Here is a 22,881-nt window from a genome sequence, read left to right as displayed (position 1 = left end):
TAATCCCAGCACTTTGGGAGGCCGAGACAGGTGGATCACGAGGTCAGGAGATCGAGATCATCCTGGCGAACACGGTGAAACCCCGTCTCTACTAAAAAATACAAAAAACTAGCCGGGTGAGGTGGTGGGCGCCTGTAGTCCCAGCCATTCGGGAGGCTGAGGCAGGAGAATGGCGTGAACCTGGGAGGCGGAGCTTGCAGTGAGCTGAGATCCGGCTACTGCACTCCAGCCTGGGCAACAGAGCGAGACTCTGTCTCAAAAAAAAAAAGAAAAGAAAACGTAAAAGAATTCATCAACTATTAGAATTAAGTGAATTTAGCAAAATCTCTCTATAGATCAATATAACAAATATCACTTGCATTTCTACATGCTAGCAATCAACAATGAGAAAATCAAATAAATGATATCATTTAGATAGCATCAAAATTCACCAAATCCCAGAAATAAGTTCAACAAAAGATATGCAAATCATCTATGGAGAAAACTAAAAATATTACTCATGGGAATTAAAGAAGACTTCAACAGAAAGAAAAGGTAGGAATATTCTGTTTTCATCAACTGGAATATTTAATATTATAAAAATGTTAATTCTACTCAAATTAATGAATAGGTTCAATATAAACCCAATAACAAAACTGTGTGTGTATGTGTGTGTGTGTGTGTGTGTGTGTATAAATTGACAAGCTGATTCTACAATAGATATGTGTATTAGTCATGTTTTTTATTTTCTGTATTTTATTAATCTTTTAGATCCTGGAGGCCTTGCTGACCTGGGAGAGACCACCCCTCTCAGGGCTAGCTAATGCCTAGAAATAGCAAACGGCTCTCCAGTGAGGGAGCCTTTCAGATGCAAAACAACCAATCCAGAGCCCATACCCTCCAACCTCCTCCTTTGTTGCCCTCTCACAGGGCTCTTACTCCTCAATATTCCCCTTCCCTAATCACCCCAGGTCCAGGTACCAGACAGCTCAGGACCGCTCCTGCTCCCTGGAGCCTACTGAATTTATTCAAACTAGCCAATGCCAGTCCTCCTTAGCCTGTAACCGCTTCTCCCATAGTACCCGTGAAAACCACAAAAAAAGGCTCTTACCCATGCTTTCTCCTCACTTCTGCCTCCTAACTGGCCATGGTACTTCCCCACGTGGCCCTGTGTGGTGCCGCATGCCCCTTCTTCTTGGGTACTATGAATAACAAATTATCTTTTCAATGGCAGTTGTGACCTAATCTGTCAGTCTCACCAAACCTGAATACTAATAAAACCTACGTTTTAAAACAATATGGCATGTAGTAGGCTAAAAATAGCATAGATGACCTTGAAGAACAAAACCTAAACACTTACACTAACAGATTTCTTTCTTTCTTTCTTTCTTTCTTTCTTTCTTTCTTTCTTTCTTTCTTTCTTTCTTTCTTTCTTTCTTTTTCTTTCTTCTCTTTTTTTTCTTTCTTTTTTTTTTTTTTGAGACAGTCTTAATCCATCACCCAGGCTGGAGTGCAGTGATGCCATCTCAGGTCACTGCAACCTCCTCCTGGGTTCAACTGATTCTCCTGCCTCAACCTCCCAAGTAGCTGGGACTACAGGCGTCTGCCACCATACCTGGCTAATTTTTGTATTTTTAGTAGAGACAGGGCTTCACCATATTGGCCAGACTGGTCTCAAACTCCTGACCTTGAGTGATCCACCCACCTCGGTCTCCCAAAGTGCTAGCATTATAAGCATGAGCCACCACACCCAGCCTGCACTAAAAGATTTTAAGACTTGTTAGAAATGTGCAATGCCCTGCCTGGGCACAGTGCTCATGCCTGTAATCCCAACACTTTGGGAGGCCAAGGCGGGTGGATCATCTGAGGTTGGGAGTTTGAAACAAGCCTGACCAACATGGAGAAACCCCGTCTCTACTGAAAATACAAAATTGCAAAGTGGCTGGGTAGCTCGGACTGGGTAGAGCCCACCACAGCTCAAGGAGGCCTACCTGCCTCTGTAGACTCCACCTCTGTAAGCAGGGCATAGCTGAACAAAAGGCAGCAGAAACTTCTACAGACTTAAACATCCCTGTCTGACAGCTTTGAAGAGAGTAGTGGTTCTCCCAGCACAGAGTTTGAGATCTGAGAACGGACAGACTGCCTCCTCAAGTGAGTCCCTGACCCCCGAGTAGCCTAACCAGGAGACACCTCCCAGTAGGGGCTGACCGACACCTCATACAGCTGGGTGCCCCTCTGAGTAATGCCTGTAATCCCAGCTACTTGGGCAGCTGAGGCATGAGAATTGCTTGAACCTGGGAGGCGGAGGTTGCAGTGAGCTGAGCTCGCACCACTGCACTCCAGCCTGGGTGACAGAGCGAGTCTCTGTCTCGAGGAAGCTTCCAGAGGAAGGATCAGGCAGCAACATTTGCCGTTCTGCAATATTTGCTGTTCTACAGCCTCCGCTGGTGATACCCAGGCAAACAGGGTCTGGAGTGGACCTCCAGCAAACTCCAACAGAACTGCAGCTGAGGGTCCAGATTGTTAGAAGGAAAGCTAACAAACAGGACATCCACACCAAAGCCCCATCTGTACATCAACATCATCAAAGACCAAAGATAGATAAAACCACAAAGATGGGGAGAAGCCAGAGCAGAAAAGCTGAAAATTCTAGAAATCAGAGCACCTCTTCTCCTCCAAAGGAATGCAGCTCCTCACCAGCAATGGAACAAAGCTGGATGGAGAATGACTTTGATGAGTTGAGAGAAGGCTTCAGATGATAGATAATAACAAACTTCTCCAATGTTCGAACCCATCGCAAAGAAGCTAAAAACCTTGAAAAAGGATTAGATGAATGGCTAACTAGAATAAGCAGCGTAGAGAAGACCTTAAATGACCTGATGGTGCTGAAAACCATGGCACGAGAACTACGTGACACATGCACAAGCTTCAGCAGCTAATTCGATCAAGTGGAAGAAAGGGTATCAATGATTGATGATCAAATGAATGAAATGAAGCAAGAAGAGAAGTTTAGAGAAAAAAGAGTAAAAAGAAATGAACAAGCCCTCCAAGAAACATGGGACTATGTGAAGAGACCAAATCTGTGTCTGATTGGTGTACCTGAAAGTGACGAGGAGAATGGAACCAAGTTGGAAAACACTCTTCAGGTATTATCCAGGAGAACTTCCCCAACCTAGCAAGGCAGGCCAACATTCAAATTCAGGAAATACAGAGAACGCCATAAAGATACTCCTCGAGAAGAGCAACTCCAAGACACATAATTTTCACTCCAAGACATATAATTGTCAGATTCACCAAAGTTAAAATGAAGGAAAAAGTATTAAGGGCAGCCAGAGAGAAAGGTTGGGTTACCCACAAAGGGAAGCCCATCAGACTAACAGCAGATCTCTCGGCAGAAACTCTACAAGCCAGAAGAGAGTGGGGGCCAATATTCAACATTCTTTGTTTTTTGTTTTTTTTTTTTTTTTGAGACGGAGTCTTGCTCTGTCACCCAGGCTGGAGTGCAGTGGCCAGATCTCAGCTCACTGCAAGCTCCGCCTCCCGGGTTTACGCCATTCTCCTGCCTCAGCCTCCTGAATAGCTGGGACTACAGGCGCCCACGACCTCGCCTGACTAGTTTTTGTATTTTTTAGTAGAGACAGGGTTTCATCGTGTTAGCCAGGATGGTCTTGATCTCCTCGTGATCCGCCTGTCTCGGCCTCCCAAAGTGCTGGGATTACAGGCTTGAGCCACTGTGCCCAGCCTTCAACATTTTTAAAGAAAAGAATTTTCAACTCAGAATTTTATATCCAGCCAAACTAAGCTTCATAAGTGAAGGAGAAATAAAATCCTTTACAGACAAGCAAATGCTGAGAGAGTTTGTCACCTCCAGGCCTGCCTTACAAGAGCTCCTAAAGGAAGCATTAAACATGGAAAGGAACAACCAGTACCAGCCACTGCAAAAACACGCCAAATTGTAAAGACCATCAATGACAGGAAGAAACTGCATGAACTAACAAGCAAAATAACCAGCTAACATCATAATGACAGGATCAAATTCACACATAACAATATTAACCTTAAATGTAAATGGGCTAAATACTCCAATTAAAAGACACAGACTGGCAAATTGGATAGAGTCAAGACCCATCAGTGTGCTGTATTCAGGAGACCCATCTCACATGCAGAGACACACATAGGCTCAAAATAAAGGGATGGAGGAAGATCTACCAAGCAAATGGAAAACAAAAAAAAGCAGGGATTGCAATCCTAGTCTCTGATAAAACAGACTTTCAACCAACAAAGATCAAAAGAGACAAGGCCATTACATAATGGTAAAGGGATCAATTCAACAAGAAGAGCTAACTATCCTAAATATATATGCACCCAACACAGGAGCACCCAGATTCATAAAGCAAGTCCTTAGAGACCTACAAAGAGACTTAGACTCCCACACAATAATGGGAGACTTTAACACCCCCACTGTCAACATTAGACAGAATCAACGAGACAGAAAGTTAACAAGAATATCCAGGAATTGAACTCAGCTCTGCACCAAGCAGACCTAATAGACAACTACAGAACTCTCCACCCCGAATCAACAGAATATACATTCTTCTCGGCACTACATTGCACTTATTTCAAAATTGACCACATAGTTGGAAGTAAAGCTCTCCTCAGCAAATGTAAAAGAAGAGAAATGATACCAAACTGTCTCTCAGACCACAGTGCAATCAAACTAGAACTCAGCTTTAAGAAACTCACTCAAAACCGCTCAACTACATGGAAACTGAACAACCTGTTCCTGGATGACTACTGGGTACATAACAAAATGAAGGCAGAAATAAAGATGTTCTTTGAAACCAATGAGAACAAAGACACAACATACCGGAATCTCTGGGACACATTTAAAGCAGTGTGTAGAGGGAAATTTATAGCACTAAATGCCCACAAGAGAAAGCAGGAAAGATCTAAAATTGACACCCTGACACCACAATTAAAAGAACCTGAGAAGCAAGAGCAAACACATTCAAAAGCTAGCAGAAGGTAGAAATATCTAAGATCAGAGCAGAACTGAAGGAGATAGAGACACAAAAAAACCCTTCAAAAAATCAATGAATCCAGGAGTTGGTTTTTTGAAAAGATCAACAAAATTGATAGACGACTAGCAAGACTAATAAAAAAGAAAAGAGAGAAGAATCAAATAGATGCAATAAAAAATGATAAAGGGGGTATCACCACCAATCCCACTGAAATACAAACTACTGTCAAAGAATACTATAAACACCTCTACACAAATAAATAAGAAAATCTAGAAGAAATGGATAAATTCCTGGACATATACACCCTCCCAAGACTAAACCAGGAAGAAGTTGAATCCCTGATACCAAACAAAAGTCCAGGACCAGACAGATTTGCAGCCATTGTGGAAGACAGTGTGGGGATTCCTCAAGGATCTAGAACTAGAAATAGCATTTGACCCAGCGATCCCATTACTGGGTATATACCCAAAGGATTATAAATCATGCTGCTATAACGACACATGCACATGTATGTTTATTGTGGCACTATTCACAATAGCAAAGACTTGGAACCAATCTAAATGTCCATCAATGATAGACTGGATTAAGAAAATGTGGCACATATACACCATGGAATACTATGCAGCCATAAAAAAGGATGAGTTCATGTCCTTTGCAGGGACATGGATGAAGCTGGAAACCATCATTTTGAGCAAACTATCGCAACTACAGAAAACCAAACACCGCATGTTCTCACTCATAGGTGGGAATTGAACAATGAGAACACTTGGACACAGGGTGGGGAACTTTACACACTGGGGCCTGTCATGGAATGGAGGGAGGGGAGAGGGATAGCATTAGGAGATATACCTAACATAAATGACAAGTTGATGGGTGCAGCACACCAACATGGCACATGTATACATATGTAACAAACCTGCACATTGTGCACATGTACCCTAGAACTCAAAGTATAATTAAAAAGAAATAAATAACAATAAAAGAATTAAAAAAAAGAAAGTAAGAAACAAACAAACAAAAAACAAAATTAGCCAGGCGTGGTGGTGTATGCCTGTAATCCCAGCTACTCAGGAAGGCTGAGGCAGGAGAATTGATTGAACCCAAGAGGCGGAGGTTTTGGTGAGTTGAGATCGCACCACCGCACTCCAGACTGGGCAACGAGCAAAACTTGTTCTCAAAAAAAAAAAAAAGAAAAAGAAAAAAGAAAAAAAAAGAAATGTGCAATGCCCCTTCTTGGTGCTAGTCTAGACAATTAGACTAAGGGAAGAATCTAGACACAGATCCACACTTACATGGTACCTGATTTGTGATAAAGTTGTCATGTCAGTGAAAGAGAGAAAGGGTAGCATTAGCAACCATCCACATGGAGGGAAGAACCTTGATCTCTAATTCAAGGTATACCCAAGAATACATTTCAGATGGATTGTAGATCTACACTTAAACAACAAAGCTCCTAGGACACAATATGGATAATATCTTCATAACCTTGATGTCAGCAAAGATTTCTTCAATAGGACCCACAAGTACTAACTATAAATGTTTTTTGTTTTTTTTTTTTTATAAATGTAAAGTGAAAACTGGTCTATATTAAACTTAAGACTTTTGAGCCAGGCGTGGTGGCACACACCTGCCTGTAATCCCAGCACTCTGGAAGGCTGAAGCAGGCAGATCACTTGAGCCCAGGAATTCAAGACGGGCCTGGCCAACATGGCAAGACCCCATTTCTAGTAAAGATACAAAATTAGCTGGGTATGGTGGCACATGCCTGTAGTCCCAGCTGCTTTGCAGGCTGAACCAAGAGGATCACTTGAGCCCAGGAGGTTGAGGGTGCAGTAAGCTGTGATTGAGACCTTGCCTCAAAAAGAAAGGTAAGAATTTTGATTTTTTTTTTTTTTTTTTTTTTTTTTTTTTGAGATGGAATCTTGCTCTATCACCAAGGCTGGAGTGCAGTGGTGCGATGTCAGCTCACTGCAACTTCTGCCTCCTGGGTTCAAGCGATTCTCCTGCCTCGGCCTCCCCCTCCCGAGTAGCTGGGACTACAGGCACCTGCTACCTCGCCCAGCTAGTTTTTTGTATTTTTTTTTAGTAGAGACGGGGTTTCACCGTGTTAGCCAGGCTGGTCTTGATCTCCTGACCTCATGATCCGCCTGTTTCGGCCTCCCAAAGTGCTGGGATTACAGGCTTGAGCCACCGCGCCCGGCCTGGACAAGGTCTTTAAGGAAAATGAAAATGTGTTCATGTGGTGGATGAAGTGGGTGATTTTCCCCCTTTTTTCAAACATCCTTCATTATTTTCTTCATGCTACTCTAGCAATACATAAAAGTCACACAAAGATTTGACAGAGCATGAACATAGAGGAATGCCAATTTGTAAACTGCTCCCAAGTCCAATTTTGTGTTGCTAATTTTAAAGCTAGTGCTATTTTCTAGTAAATAGAATATATGTAGAAGTCTGCATTTCTTTTTGTCGATTTGACCAACATATTTTAGCATCATCTGCAAACTGGCAAATAAAGTATAAAGCATAACAAATGGTTTTTGTTCTAATCTGGGATAATTTCTTGCAGCAATCACTGGTGGTTGTTCTGATACACCAGGAATGGAAGCTGAGCGGGTAGAGAGGGGGTGAGGATTTGTTTTGTTCTTATCTTGACTGCAAAGTCCAAAGCTATTTACTTTTTTTGTTCTAGATTTCTTTCACAGAGCATTAATTACCTGGAGAAATTGTTTCCTAATTGCAGTTTTTTTTGGGAGGGTAATCATTTCTAAAGAAATAAATATTCCTTCCAGGTGGCTCAAAATGTTCCTGGCATGCAACACCAGTTTAATATAAAGTGTATATTTGAAGTGTTTTCATATTACTGCATGCCTGTTCATGACATATCTGCTGTGGTCACAATGAATTTTTTTTTAGTTACATCATTATGTCTTTTTGCAGATATGGAATTAAATCATTTTATGGGTCAGTTAAGATTTGAACAAGAGTGCATAGCCTACTTATTCCATGAGTTGAAGGATTTTCCCATCTACCAAAAGTTGCACTGAATCACCTCAATAAATGATTATTAAGTATTCTTTGGATTTAAAAAATGGATTGTGCCATCAACCTGTCTTTCCTGTTGTCGCCAGAAAGAAGAACATGGCAAGCTGAAAGCCGTGAAGATTTGAGTTTGCATCTGGGTTCTAATCATTACTGTGTGACTCTGAACAAGTCAGCTTAGTATTCTGAAGCCTTGGTTTTCTCATCTATGAAACTGGAAAACAGAACCATGAAATGTCTTGTCTAGTCCTGATTACACAGACAAATCAGCTGCTAAGGACACTTGTGGTCCAACGGGGGATATCTCAACATGGTCTATGTATAGAAAGAGAAGATGACGGCCATGTGCAGTGGCTCACACCTGTAATACCAGCACTTTGGGAGTCTGAGGTGGGCGGATCATGAGGTCAGGAGTTTGAGACCAGCCTGCCCAACATGGTGAAACCCCACCTCTACTATAAATACAAAAATTAGCCAGGCGTAGTGGTGTGTGCCTGTAATCCCGGCTACTCAGGAGGCTGAGGCAGGAGAATCACTTGAACCCAGGAGGCAGAGGTTGCAGTGAGCAGAGATCGCGACATGCACTCCAGCCTGGGTGACAGAGCAGGACTTCGTCTCCAAAAAAAAGAAAGAGAAGATGACAATTTATAAAAATGGCTTATTATTTAGTATTTTCCTCCAACAATCAATTTTCCTTTCTCAGTTTATTATGGACAGTGTGGCCTCTAGCCATTTTGTGTTATTTTTATTGTTCTCATTCTTTATGTTATTTTTCTCTCTGATTTGAAAGAGGAGATGACACCCAAGCACTTTTCTCTAATCATAGCTTAAAAAGTTTTTAGTATCTTAAAGTGGGACATGCTCTACACACACACACACACACAATTTTAATAAAGCGAGTTAGCTTTTACTGCTGAGAGCCCTAAGATTAACAAATTCTGGTATTTTCTAATCCCATTTCTTATCATCTTTTGGTCCTTAAAATATTGTTAATTTATTATTATTTCTCCAAATTATGAAAGATATATTGGCCATATAGAAAAAAAATCTGAAGCAATATCCACCAAGCAGTGAGCAGCGCTGCTTTCTGGAGATGAGCTCATAGGGGAGACCTTCAACATTGCGGGGTGTGTGTGTGTGTGTGTGTGTCAGGGCTGGGCAGATGGAAAAGTTGAATTCACAACAATTGCAAGAGAGGACTTAATGGATCTCACAGGGAGCTTTAGTGCTGGAATATTCCTTTAGATTTGCTCCAAATTGAGGCAAGGGGGCCAGACCTTTGTATTCCTATATTGATTAGTTGTTGGATATGGACTGCCGCCAGAGTAGGGGCAAAACTTTGGGCAAGGCAGCTCTCTTTTGCCCAGAGAAATTTCTAGAGAAGGATTCGGCTGTGAGCCATTGGCAGACAATGCTCCCGGCAGCTGGGGAAATGAGTAGCTCAATCCTTTTTTTTTTTTTTTTTTTTTTTGAGACGGAGTCTCGCTCTGTCACCCAGGCTGGAGTGCTGTGGCTGGATCTCAGCTCACTGCAAGCTCCGCCTCCTGGGTTCACGCTATTCTCCTGCCTCAGCCTCCCGGGTAGCTGGGACTACAGGCGCCGCCACCTCGCCCAGCTAGTTTTTTGTAGTTTTTAGTAGAGACGGGGTTTCACCGTGTTAGCCAGAATGGTCTCGATCTCCTGACCTCGTGATCCGCCCGTCTCGGCCTCCCAAAGTGCTGGGATTACAGGCTTGAGCCACCGCGCCCGGCCGAGTAGCTCAATCCTAAAGGGGGAGTTCTGTGTGGTATACCACAGCATCCACTACAGCTTATCCCTTGCACCACTTGGATCTGCTTACTTTGTGCATTCAATTCTGGGAACAGGGCCAGGATTCTGAATAAGTTTCTTTCCTGGAAAAACTTTGAGAAGAAGGTTATTGGGACAAACTATCGCCCTCACTGCTTCAGCTGGTCTTGAGCCACAGTCTCCTTCCTCTAATACACACTCTAATCTAGGAGTCTAGATTTCTTTCATCCTCAGCTAGCACCTTTGCTGGTCCAGATGGCTTATCTGATGGGTGGCCCAGACCCTCATTATTGAGTGGCCTGAAGCCATGTTCATCATGCTCTTCTTAGACTGTGGCTGCTTTGTCCATTTACCATAAATATTGGGCAGGGAGTACCAAGAGATTTCTCAGTAAACCACTTGGGTGCAAAATACATTCTTCCCTATCCCTATTGAGTAATGGCAGCCCTATCTTCTTCTGATGATAAGGATCAATTAACTACCTATGACAGTATGGTTACTACTTTCCTTTCTGTATGTCTCTTGGCACAAGGATCCCAAAGTGACTAGGCGATAGCTACAGGAGACTCTTACCATGTCTCCTGGTGGAAGCATTCCGCTCTGGGAACCAGGATCTCTAGGCCTTAAAATTGAGGGGATGGGAAGCACGAACTTCCCAACTGGGCCAGTGGGATTGATGATAAGTGGGGCCATTTCTATTGACATTCTTTGGTTTCCAAACTCGTGTACTATGTCTCCTGGGGATAAAATATCATATAATAGTCATTGATTTAGGGTGTATATTGCATCCTAGAAGATGATGTCCTATTTTTATTGAGTATCAATTCTTTTTTTTCCTTTCCTCTTTTTTTTTTTTTTTTTTTTTTTTTTTTTTGAGGTGGAATCTCGCTCTGTCACCCAGGTTGGATGTCAGCTCACTGCAACCTCCACCTCCTGGGTTCACATGATTCTCCTTCCTCAGCCTCTTGAGTAGCTGGGACTACAGGCACCTGCCACCATGCCTGGCTAATTTTTGTATTTTTAGTAGAGACGAGGTTTCACCATATTGGCCAGGCTGTTGTCGAACTCCTGACCTTGTGATCCGCCTGCTTTGGCCTCCCAATGTGTTGGGATTACAGGCATGAGCCACTGCGCCCAGCCTGAGCCGCTACACCCGGTTGAGTATCATTTCTAACCTGGTATCTTGTCTACAGTTTCCAAAGGCTATTCCCTTACTTTATTGAGTCCAGAAGCTTCTGAGTGATGTGATATATGACGGGACTGGTGGTTCCCATTGTCATGTGGCCATTGCCACACTCTTGCTGTAAGTTAGGTTTCTTGGTCAGAGGCAATGCTATGCAGAATTCCATACTGGCATATCACTCTGTGAGTTCTCAGAGTGTTGTCCAAGGCCTTGCAGGCAGAAAAGGTAAGACTATATCTAGAACATGTGTTAATTCCAGTCAAGATGAAGCAATGCTGCTTCTAGAGTGGAAAGGGCCTAGTAATCATCTTGGCAGAAAGTGGGTGGTTGGTCTCCTCAAAGAATGATACTGTACTGGGGACTCAGCATTGGCCTCTGCTGCTGGCAGGTTGGGCATTGCTTTGCAAAAGTAATGATACCAGCTTTAGTAAGTAGGAACTCATATTTTTGTGCCATTCATAGCCTCCAGCCTTGCCATATGACTACCCCATTTGTGAGCTGATCTGGCCAGAACTGGGATGAGTGATAACATAGGGTAGTTAACGTCAACTAGTTGAGTCATCCTGTCTATTTGGTTGTCCAGTCAGTCTTCTGTTGGTGGATGCTGTCGTGTGGTTAACGAAATGCAGAAGAAGATATTCACATTTATTTTTTGCCCACTTCTTTGGGTCCATCTATACCAAGGGTTGGCAACTAAAGCTCAGGCCAAATTCACCCACTGCCTGTTTTATGGGAACACAGCCATGCCACTTATTTATGTGTTGAATATGGCTGCTTTTATACTACAACAGCAGAGCTGTGCAGTTGCAACAGAAACCATATGGCCCATGAATCTGAAACAGTTACTCTGATCCTTTGTAGAAAAAGTTTGCAGACTCTTGATTTACATGCTTCTTTCCAGTATTGTCCCCAGTATTCCAATCTTGTTCCTTTCAGATCCCTGTTCAATTAAGCCATTTGCCACTGCCTTCACGTCTGTGTATATTTTCATCTTGGGCCAATTCTCTTTCCACATAAAGTAGAAGACCAGACGTACTTCCTAACGCTCTGGCCATGGGAGGATTTCATCTCAGCATTCTTTCAGGGCCACTCTGAGTGAGACAGCACTGTATCACCAGTCTGCTTTTGGTTTATACCCACAAATCAAGCTAGTGCGTCCCAGTATCAAGCTTGGCCTTTGCTTCCTCCATCAGTTTGTCATAAGACCTTCTATGTGGACGTAAATGGAATACAGGGAAAGGCATCTATGCAACAGTACTGCTTGACAGGATGACGTGGCTAATGGCTTACTTTTATCCTCTGGCTCTACTTGATACCCAATCCTGATATGCTACTGCAGTTTTATAATGGACTGCTGCTGGACCCACTCAACATTATGACTTGATGGGTCTGACAGAAACCAGCTCAGGATGGGCAGCTCTAACCACAGGCCACTTGATGTCTCATAGTCAGCTGTTTCATCTCTACCATGACCCAGGAGTATGCCGGGAACAATTTATTGAGTGGCATATAGCTGTCTGCGGTTTTCCACACATTCCTACAGGTGTTTTTACACCCCAGAAAGCTCTAATATCGCAAAGTCTCCTGGGTCACCTGGCCTAAGTGGCAGGGTAATGCAGCATGAACCAGCTGTAGAGCCTTTCATTACTCTGGACCCCATTCAAAGTTGTCAGTTTTCCACGTGATTCAGTAAATGAGTCAGAGTAGTTTTCCCCCGTATAAAACATACCATCTCCAGAACCCAAAGAGGCTAACAAGTATTATGCTTCCACCTTAGTGGATCCCTATACACGTCACTGATGTGGTAGGACCCAGAATCTTCCTAAGATTTATCATTTATTGCTCATTCTTTGGAAAATGTTTATCTTACCAAGGCTTCAACTTACTTGCCACTTCTTACTCATGTGGTCTGATTAACATCAGGTTATTGACAAAATGGACCAATGTGATATTCTTCAGGATGTTCAGATAGTCAGGATCTATCTGGATTATATTATGACAGTTTGCTGGATTTAAAATATGTCCACAAATTTTTTGATGTTCCTCCCTTCAAGAGGTGGAATCTAATTCCCCTCCCCTTATAGATCACTGACTCTGGGGAAAGTTGGCTGCCATGTTGTGAGGACACTCCAGCAACCAATGGGGAGGTCCGCCTGATGAGGAACTGAGGCTTCCTGCCAACAAGCATATGAATGAGTCAGTTGGAAGTGAATTCTCTAGCCCCAATTAAGCCTTCAGATAACTGCAGGACCTATGGATGTCCTAACTGCAACCACATTAGAAATCCTGAGCCAGAACCATCAAGCTAAGACATTGCTGCATTCCTGACCCACAGAAGCTGTAAGATAATGCTTATTTCCTGCTCCAAGGCTTCTCTGACACAGTGCCGTGGATGCCGGCAGAAACCCTCTCAGCATTCATATATGGTCAACCCTTATATGTGAGGTATCTTGATCAAAGCTAGCTTTTCATTACCTGGCAAACAGTTCTGAAGCACATTTCATAAGGCTCCTCAGATGGCTCCACAGAATCAAGCACTGGTTACCTATAACGCCAGCCAATTGGTCAGTGCATCTTGCATTGGCTTTCCCTGTTTCATTCCTCCTTATTTCTCACGCTTGTTCTCTGGGCTCACCTTCCCACATAAGCAATATGCAGACAATTCTTCATCTGTTTTCAAGGGAACTCACAACAATAATGTGAAAAGGCACATGACACAATTCAAATCTGATTATATCTATATAAAACTCCTCAAGGGTTAGCCTCTTACCTTAATTTTAAAATGCTGGCTAGGCGCGGTGGCTCACACCTGTAATCCCAGCATTTTGGGAGGCTCAGGTGGGCAGATCTCCTGAGGTCAGGAGTTCAAGACCAGCCTGGCCAACATGGTGAAACTCCGTCTCTAATAAAAATATAAAAATAAGCTCGGTGTGGTGGCATGTGCCTGTAGTCCCAGCTGCTCAGGAGGCTGAGGAAGGAGAATTGCTTGAACGCAGGAGGCAGAAGCTGCAGTGAGCCAAGATTGTGCCACTGCACTCCAGCCTGGCGATAGAGTGAGACTCTGTCTCAAAAAAAAAAAAAAAAAAAAAAAGCTGAAGTGAGGAATAATGTCTACTATCTCCTCTATGAACATTATATTGGAAGTATTAGTTAAATTATACAAGGGAAATCATATCAGACAAGAAACACAGTAATTGAAAAGAAAGAGATAAAGCAATCTCTATTTATAGATAACATAATTGTTTAGTTGGAACACCCAAAAGAAAAACTCTCACACACAATAAAACTAAGTAAAGTAACTGGATATAAAAATCAACATGGGATGGGCGTGGTGGCTTGGCCAGCACTTTGGGAGGCCAAGGTAGGCAGATCACCTGAGGTTGGGAGTTTGAGACCAGCCTGACCAATATGGAGAAACCCTCTCTCTACTTAAAATACAAAATTAGCCAGGCATGGTGGTGCATGCCTATTATCCCAGCTACTCGGGAGGCTGAGGGAGGAGAATTGCTTGAATCCAGGAGGCGGAATTTGCAGTGAGCCGAGATTGTGCCATTGCACTTTAGTCTGGCAATAAGAGCAAAACTTCATCTAAAAAAAAAAAGAAACAAAAATCAACACGTAGAAATCATCTGCCTATATATAAACAGTAAGTAAATTAGGAAATATAATGAGAGAAGGCCTGGTGCGGTGAGTGACTCATGCCTGTAATCCCAGCACTTTGGGAGGCCGAGGTGAGCGGATCACTTGAGGTCAGGAGTTGGAGACCAGCCTGGCCAACATGGTGAAACCCTATCTCTACTAAAAATGCAAAATTAGCTGGCTGTGGTGGCAGGCACCTGCAATCCCAGCTACTCGGGAGGCTGAGGCACAAGAATCGCTTGAATGCAGGATGTGGAGGTTGCAGTGAGCCGAGATCACGCCATTGTACTCCAGCCTGGGCGACAGAGTGAAACTATGTCTCAAAAAAAAAAAAAAAAAAAAAAAGAAAGAACAGAAAATATAATGAGAGATGAGAGAGAAGATCCACTTGAAATAGCAACAATAAAGTAAAATATTTGATGTAGACCAAAAGAAATGTGCAAAACCTATATGAGTAAAAACTATGAAACACACATGGAAGACACAAACATGGACTTAAACAAATGGAAAGACATACTGTGTTCTTGGATAGGAAGATTCTGTCATAAAGATGTCAGTTCTCCCTAAATTAAATGATATATTAATCATAATCCCAGTGGACATTACCATGAGATTTTGATAGTTTTGTAGTCTTACAAGTTTTTTTATATAAAGATTTTTTTAAAAAGAATAAACACTAGCCTGGGCAACACAGTCAGACCCCATCTCTACAAAAATACAAAAATTAGCTGGGCAGGGTGACACAAGACTGTAGTTCCAGCTACTTGAGAGGCTGAAGTGGGAGGACTGTTTGAACCTGGGAGGCAGTGTTTGCGGCAAGGCAAGTTCATGCCACTGTACTCCAGCCTGGGTGACAAAGCGAGACCCTGTGTCCAAAATAATAATAATAATAGTAATAATAAACAAGCAACAATAGTAAAATTCTTTAAGAAAGAGATACATAGGGAGGCTAGCCCTCCAGGACATTAAAATGTTATAAAGTTTCTGTAATTAAAAGAGTATAGTGTCGGTATATGAATAGACAAATCAGTGAAAGGATGCATCTCAGAGCAGTGGGGAAGAGCCAAACTTTTAAATAAACGGTATTGAGACAACTGCAACCGTGTACCTATATGGAAAAATATAACATCAGCTTCATTCTTCTCATATACCAGAATATATGGCAAATGGGTAAGAGATCTAAATATGAAAAATGTGGGCCGGGCGCGGTGGCTCAAGCCTGTAATCCCAGCACTTTGGGAGGCCGAGACGGGCGGATCACGAGGTCAGGAGATCGAGACCATCCTGGCTAACACGGTGAAACCCCGTCTCTACTAAAAAATACAAAAAACTAGCCGGGCGAGGTGGCGGGCGCCTGTAGTCCCAGCTACTCCGGAGGCTGAGGCAGGAGAATGGCGTAAACCCGGGAGGCGGAGCTTGCAGTGAGCTGAGATCCGGCCACTGCACTCCAGCCCAGGAGACAGAGCCAGACTCCGTCTCAAAAAAAAAAAAAAGAAAAAAAAAAAAAAAAAGAAAAATGTAAACAAGTACTAGAAGAAAAACTGAGTGTGTCTTTTTAAACTAGGAATGGGAAAACATTTATAACTTTAAAATCAGAAGCTATAGAAGAAAAGACTGATAACTGTTATTATATAGATGTAAATATTATTTGCAAACATGAGAGAGAAGAAGAGAGAGAGGAAGAACTAAAATATTTAAAAGACATTAACAAACTGTCAAAAGGTATTGACAAGTCATAACACACTAACACTCCTAACATACAAAGAGTTCATGATTTTTAGAATCATGAAGGAGAAAGGGCAAAAGATATGAACATAGATAGTAAAAAAAAGAGGCCGGGATCAGAGGCTCATGCGTGTAATCTCAGTCCTTTGAGAGGGCTGTGATGGGAGGATCGCTTGAGGCCAGGAGTTCAAGATCAGGCTGGGCAACATAGTGAGACCCACTGTCTACAAAAAATAAAAATAAAAAAATTAGCCAGATGCAGTGGCACACGCCTGTAGTCCCAGTTACTTGGGCGGCTAAGATGGGAGGATTGCTTGAGCCCAGAAGGTCCAGGCTGCAGTGGATCATTTCACTGCACTCCAGCCTAGGTGACAGGCGAGATCCTGTCTCTAAAAGAAAGGCAAATAGCAAAGATGTTCAGCCTTTTACATAACGAGGAAAATGCAATTTGTTTTCTTTCTTTCTTTCTTTCTTTTTGAGAGGAAGTCTGGCTCTGTCACCCGGACTGGAGAGAAGTGGCGTGATTTCAGCTCACTGCAACCTCCGCCTCTCAGGTTCAAGCGATTCTCCTGCCTCAGCCACCCAAGTAGCTGGATTACAGGCGTGTGCCACCAGGCCTGGCTTATTTTATTTTATTTTATTTTATTTTATTTTATTTTTGTATTTTTAGTAGAGACGGAGTTTCACCATGTTGGCCAGGCTGGTCTCCAACTCCCGACCTCAAGTGATCCGCCTGCCTCGGCCTCCCAAAGTGCGGGGATTACAGGCACGAGCCACTGCGCCTGACCGGAAGTGCAAATTAAAATCACCCCGAGATAATATTTCTCCCCTATCAGATTGGCAAAACTCCAAAAGTTTGACAACACACTCTGATGATGAGATGTAGGGAGTCAGGGTGTCTTACACATTGCTCATGGAATGCAAGATGATATCATCTCCGTGGAAGGCAACTTGGCAATATCTAATGAAAAGGAATATGCATTTACCCTGTGATTTAGCAATCCTACTTCTAGGAATCTATCCCAAGACGCACTAGCAAAACCAGTAAACGGCATAGAAACAAGGCAATTCATTGCAGCACTATTTGTGTCAATAAAAGACTGGAAATAATAAAAAAGGTGTTTGGGGACTAGTTGAATGTTGCATCTAAACAGTGGAGTCCTATATAGATGTAAAAAGCCATGAGAAGACCCCCTATCTACCTCCAGGGATCCCAGAAAATATGGCTAAATGGAAAAAAGCAAGACGCAGAACAGTGCATAGTGTGCCATTCTTTGGGTAAGAAAAGTGTGGAAATATGAATATATAAATTATATATTAAAAGTATATTTTCATAAATAATGAAAGCAGAAACGGTTGCCTATAGAGCAGTCTTTCCCAATCTTTTCACTCCAGAGGAACTCCTTTTTTTTTTTCTTAGACAGGGACTCACTGCCACCCGGGCTGGCGTTCAATATGGCACTGCAGTTGAACTCACTGCAGCCTGAACCTCCTGGACTTCAGACATCCTCCCACCTCAGCCTCCTGAGTAGATGTGACGCTGGCACACACCACTATGCCCAGCTAATTTTTGTATTTTTTGTAGAGATGAGGTCTCACTAAACTGCATAGGCTGCTCTCAAATGCTTGGGCTCAAGTGATCCTCCCACTTTGGCCCCCCAAAGTGCTGGGATTACAAGCGTGAGCCACCGTACTGCTTAGAACAACTCTTGAAATGATTTTTAGGTCTCAGAGAATCCCTGCATAAAAATTATACCTACAGCTCATGGTACATTAGCATGATTAATAAGATGTAGATATAATCATGCAGTAATAAATCAGTAATGCCATTTTGAGTAGAGAATTTTTTTTTTTTTTTTTTTTTTTTTGAGACAGACTTTTGCTCTGTCACCCAGACTGGAATGCAGTGGCACGATCTCAGCTCACCCCAACCTCCACCTCCTTGATTCAAGTGATTCTCCTGCCTCAGCCTCCCGAGTAGCTGAGATTACAGCCAAGTGCCACCACACACAGCTAATTTTGTATTTTTAGTAAAGACGGCGTTTCTCCTGGTTGGTCAGGCTGGTCTTGAACTCCCAACCTCAGGTGATCCGCTCACCTTGGCCTCCCAAAGTGCTAGGATTACAGGCATGAGCCACCGCACCCGGCCAATAATTTTTTTTTTTCCCTGTGAGTTGTGCATTTTGCTGAACTTATTAGCACACACTTTTTGTGTAGTCCCTCCAATCCACAAAGGAATTCAACTCCCATGCAAATCCATAGTATAGGTAAAGAAATCTTTTCGTTTTAAAAATGTCTTCCTTATTTTACTTTATCCAGAAAAATCCAAAGCCTTGTTACAAATTTCTACTACACAAGATGCTGATCAACTGTGATATATAGTGCATGTTTCATCCCCACTGAAAACTAAAAATGACTTTTTAACCAAACTTTCTTGAAAAAATTAAGCTTAGTTCAACCTTTATTGTAATTAATCTATTTGTTTCCTTTTCATAACAATTTTAAACAGCTTTATCAGGATATAATTCACATACTGTACAATCCACTGCTTGAAAGTATAAAATTCAGTGGTTTTTAGTATATTCACAGAAATGTGCAACCATCACCAGCGTCCATTTTTTTTTTTTTTTTTTTTGAGGTAGAGTCTTGCTCTGCCACCAGGCTGGAGTGCAATGGCTTGATTTCGGCCCACTACAAACTCCACCTGGTGGATTCAAGCGATTCTCCTGTCTCGGCTCCCGAGTAGCTGAGACTGCAGGCACACGCCACCAGGTCTGGCTAATTTTTGTATTTTCAGTAGAAACGGGGTTTCACCATGTTGGCCAGGATGGTCTCCAATCCTTGGCCTCGTGATCCTCCTACCTCGGCCTCCCAAAGTGCTGGGATTACAGGCGTGAGCCACTGAGCGCAGCCCACCAGAGTCAATTTTAGAATATTTTCATTACCTCAAAAATGAACCCCATACCCTTCAGCTGTGACCCCCTCTCTCCCCCATGCATCCCAGCCCAGGAAAACCACTAATCTCTTTTTTTTTTTTTTTTTTTTTTTTTGAGACGGAGTCTCGCTCTGTCGCCCGGGCTGGAGTGCAGTGGCCGGGCCTCAGCTCGCTGCAAGCTCCGCCTCCCAGGTTCACGCCATTCTCCTGCCTCAGCCTCCCGAGTAGCTGGGACTACAGGCGCCCGCCACCTCGCCCGGCTGGTTTTTTTTTTTTGTATTTTTTAGTAGAGACGGGGTTTCACCGTGTTAGCCAGGATGGTCTCGATCTCCTGACCTCGTGATCCGCCCGTCTCGGCCTCCCAAAGTGCTGGGATTACAGGCTTGAGCCACCGCGCCCAGCTAAAACCACTAATCTCTTAAATAGAATCATATAAAATGATTATAATATCATTATGAAAAATATAATGTTTTCAGGTTCATTCACGTTGTAGCCGTGCCATTACTTCATTCCTTCTTATGGCCAAATAACATTTCATTGTTTGGATATATCATTCTACATTTTCTTTATAGATTTGTCAGTTGACAGACATTTGAGTTGTTGCTACTTTTTGGTTAATATAAATACTGAAGCTATAAACATTTGTATAAAAGTTTTTATGTGGACATATGTTTTAAACTCTTCTGGGAGTACACCTAGGAGTAGATTGGCTAGGTCATATGTTAACTTTATAATTAATCATTTGAGGAAGTGCTAAACTGTTTTCCAAAGCAGCTGCACCATTTTGCATTACCACCAGTGGTATATGAGGGTTCTGATTTCTCCACATCTTCAATAACACTTGTTACTATCTTTTCCATTATAACCATACTAGTGGGTGTGAAGTGGTATCTCACTTTTGATTTGCATTTCCCTGATAACTAATAATGTTGAATATCTTTTCATGTGCTCATTGGCCATTTCTATTTCTTCTTCGGAGAAATGTCTGTTTAGAACCTTTGCCCATTAAAAAATTTATTGTTGTTGTTGTTGTTGTTGTTTTCAGAGATGAGGTCTTGCTGTGTCACCCAGGCTGGAGTGCAGTGGTGCAATTGTAGCTCGCTGCAGCCTTGAACTCCTGGGCTCAAGCAGTCCTCCTGCCTCAGCCTCCTGAATAGCTAGGACTACAGTCATATACCACCATGCCTGGCTAATTTTTAAATTTTTTGTAGAGATGAAGTCCTGCCATTTTCCCCAGACTGGTCTCAAACTCCTGGGCTTCCGTCTTGGCCTTCCCAAATGCTGGAATTATGGGCGTGAGCCACCCCATCTGGCCTAAAAAACTTTAAAAAATTGTGGTAAAATATACACAACATAAAATTTACCATCTTAGTCCTTTTACATATACAGTTCAATAGTGCTAAGTCCCTTCACCTTGTTGTGGTTTTCATATGTTAAAATTTAATTATTTGTATTTTATTGAGTGTGAGTTATAAGAGTTTTTTATGTCTTTTATATGTTTAGCTATAAATCCCTTATTAGCGATATGATTTATAAAATTTTCTCCCATTCTGTGGACTGTCTTGTCACTTTCTTGATAATGTCCTTTGAAGCACAAAGGTTTCTAATATTGATCAAGACCAATTTATCTTTTTTTCTTCGGTTGCTTGCGCTACTGGTATCATATCTAAATATCCATGGCCAAACATAAGGTAATCAATATTTTTCTTGCAATACTTTCATGTTTTCTTCCAAGACTTTTATAGTTTTAGCTCTTACACTTAGGTATTAGATCCATTTTTAATTAATTTTTGTATATGGTAAGAAGCCAACTTCATTCTTTCCCATATGGCTACCAGTTGTCTCAGCATCATTTGCTGAAAAGACAATTTTTTCTCCATTGAATGATCTTGACATCTTTGTCAAAAATTAGTTGACTGTAGACACATGGTTTTATTTTTGGACTCTCAATTCTAGTTCATTGATCAATATATCTGTCCTTATGCTAGTACCACATTATTTTGAATACTGTTGCTTTGTATTAACTTTTGAAATCAGGAAACGTGAGTCCTCTAACTTTGTTCTTCCTTTTCAAGATTATTTTGGCTATTCGGAGTTCCTTTCAATTCCAAATAAACTTTAGAATCAGCCTGTCAAGTTCTTCAAAGAAGTCAGCTAGGATTTTGATAGGAATTGCATGGAATCTGTAAATCAATCTGGGGAGTATTGCCATCTTAACAATATTAAGTATTCACAAAAAAGTCTTATGGTAAAAATAAATAAATAGACTGGATGTGGTGGCTCATGCCTGTAATCCCAGCACTTTGGGAGGCCAAGGTGGGTGGATTACTTAAGGTCAGGAGTTCAAGACAGGCCTGGGCAACATGGTGAAACCTCGTCTCTACTAAAAATACAAAAATTGGCCAGGTGTGGTTCTGGATGCTTATAATCCCAGATACTCTGTAGGCTGAGGCAGGAGAATGGCTTGCACCCAGGAGAGAGAGGTTGGAGTGAGCTGAGATTGTGCCATTGCAGTCCAGCCTGGGTGACAAGAGCGAAACTTCATCTCAATAAATAAATAAATAAATAAATAAATAAATAAATAAATTAAATACCTACATACATTTTAAAATATTTACGTCTTCTGTAAACATGGCGGACGATGTAGACCAGCAACAAACTACCAACACTATAGAGGAGCCCCTGGATTTTATCAGGCTCAGCCTAGATGAACTAATTTATGTGAAAATGAGAAATGACCGAGAGTTTCGAGGCAGATTACCATGCTTATGATCAACATTTAAACATGACCTTGGGAGATGTGGAAGAAACTGTGACTACTGTAGACATTGATGAAGAAACATATGAAGAGATATATAAATCAATGAAATAGAATATTCCAGTGCTCTTTGTCCAGGGAGATGTCGTTGTCCTGGTTGCCCCTCCACTGAGAGTTGGCTGAAACAAAGAATTTGTCCTGTATGGAAAATAGGAGACTTTGCACAGTGGCCGCTCTAAATGTACAAGACATTCAAAAGAGAAACCTGCATACATTCTGATATTAAGAAATAATTCTGGGGATTCTTCCACTCCTGAAATGAGTTGATTTGCAGATAACTCACAACTACGCTAAACGGTATTTTCATTTCTCTCAAGCTCTTCCAATAAATATGACCACCAAGATAAAAAAAATTATGTCTTTTGATCTATGAACGTGTAATATTTTTCTTTTTATTTAGGACTTTCGCATTTGTTTCATGAATATTTTCATGGTTTCCAGAGTATAAATTTTATACTTCTTTAGTTAAATATATTCCCAGGATTTTATTCTTTTTGGTGGTATTGTAGATGAAACAGTTTTCCTAATTTCATTTTCAGATTGTTCATTGCAAATGTGTAGAAATATAATTAATTTTTATGTATTGATCTTACATCTTGCAATCTTGCTAAATTTATTAGTTCTAATAATTTGTTTACTAGATTCCTTAGGATTTTCTATATATAAGATTTGCAAATCAAGATAGCTTTACCTTACCTTTTCATCCTGATGGCTTTTATTACATATTGTAGCCTGATTGCCCTGGCTGGATCCT

The 22,881-nt window shown here is 41.8% G+C and overlaps 1 pseudogene; it reads left to right on the top strand.

The window, feature by feature from the left end:
* Positions 1 to 21,940: 21,940 nt before the first annotated feature.
* On the top strand, positions 21,941 to 22,250 carry LOC111551115 (annotated as a pseudogene).
* Positions 22,251 to 22,881: the final 631 nt, after the last annotated feature.

The sequence above is a fragment of the Piliocolobus tephrosceles genome, chromosome 15 (genome assembly GCF_002776525.5).
Source record: "Piliocolobus tephrosceles isolate RC106 chromosome 15, ASM277652v3, whole genome shotgun sequence".
Lineage (NCBI taxonomy): Eukaryota > Metazoa > Chordata > Mammalia > Primates > Cercopithecidae > Piliocolobus > Piliocolobus tephrosceles.
Note: the sequence above shows the minus strand (reverse complement) of the source record. Positions and strands in the feature narration are given on the sequence as shown.